The following is a 1,103-nucleotide window of genomic DNA, read 5'->3' as shown; positions in this document are numbered from 1 at the left end:
GGTCTGGGAATCTGAGGCTAATTCCAGGGCCTTATAAGCATTAAGGGATCATTAGGACTTCCTCTGCCAGCGTCTGCTGTGAGGCGTGCCACCCCGGGTCTGCCCGCAGAGCTGGGCTTTGCTTTATGAGTTCAAAAGCTATGCTTTTGCCATCCTGGCAAGATCATCCCCATCAAATGAAAGCTGCTCATTAAGGCCAACCTCAAGCTTTGCCACAGGGGTTTCTGGGGAGCCTTCTAGTGTTGCTAATGATGCAGAGAGGTCCCAGGGACATCCTCATTAAAGCCCTGTCATGAGCGTGCCAAAGCCTGTGACGGACGTAGCAGAGCAGCAGCAGTGGCTGGATCTCAGATGAGACAGCAGGCTGCTGCTGCGCGGGGTCACCCAGAGCCCCCGTGCCTCTGAAGGGCATGCAGTGACCTCCTTAGTGGACTGGGAAAGCCTGACAGGCCATCTGGGTGGCTGGGCAATGGTGCAGGCTTAGCAGGGAGCTCCTTGTGCATGCTGCATTTCGGGAGGCCTGCAGGGAAGCTGATGGAAGATGATAGACCACCCTCTCTGTTATGCGGCCATGCCACGCTGCTGCTTGGCCTCCGCAGCCAGGTTTGTGAGCCAGCTCTGTGCGCGTCCATGCGGGGTGGCGGCGGCAGAGTGACAGCAGGGCTAGCCCTGGGAATTGCTGCCAAGGCAGGAGGCCTGTAATCCAGACCCGCCATGGCCTAGGAGGTGTGGCATTTCTGTGGTTCCCCTCATGCCATGTGGCTGCTTGGCATAAGGGCCTGGAGACGTATGCCCTGTACAGAGAGCCTGTGATGCCATGCTTCGACATGCACTGCAAGCCTAATCTGGTGCATGCATTGCCCTTGCCTGCTCCACTGCAGTGCAGTGCTGCCAGCTGGAAGGGAGCTGGTCCAGGCGCTGGAAGGGGCTGTACCCCAGCACGGGCAGGCGAAGAGGGACACGGGGGGCCTGGGGCTGCCAAGAGAGCTCTGGGATGGGCTTGCTTGGCAGTGGAGTGCCAGCCCCCCGGGCTGCCCCCCAGCCTCCCAGGGGAGCGTCGCCACGGCCCCGATGTCTTTGTCTGGGGGAGGGTGAATGCGGTG

This window comes from Alligator sinensis, unplaced genomic scaffold, assembly GCF_000455745.1.
Source record: "Alligator sinensis unplaced genomic scaffold, ASM45574v1 scaffold98_1, whole genome shotgun sequence".
NCBI classification, from domain to species: domain Eukaryota; kingdom Metazoa; phylum Chordata; order Crocodylia; family Alligatoridae; genus Alligator; species Alligator sinensis.
The sequence above is the reverse complement of the archived record's forward strand: the minus strand, read 5'-3'. Positions refer to the sequence as shown.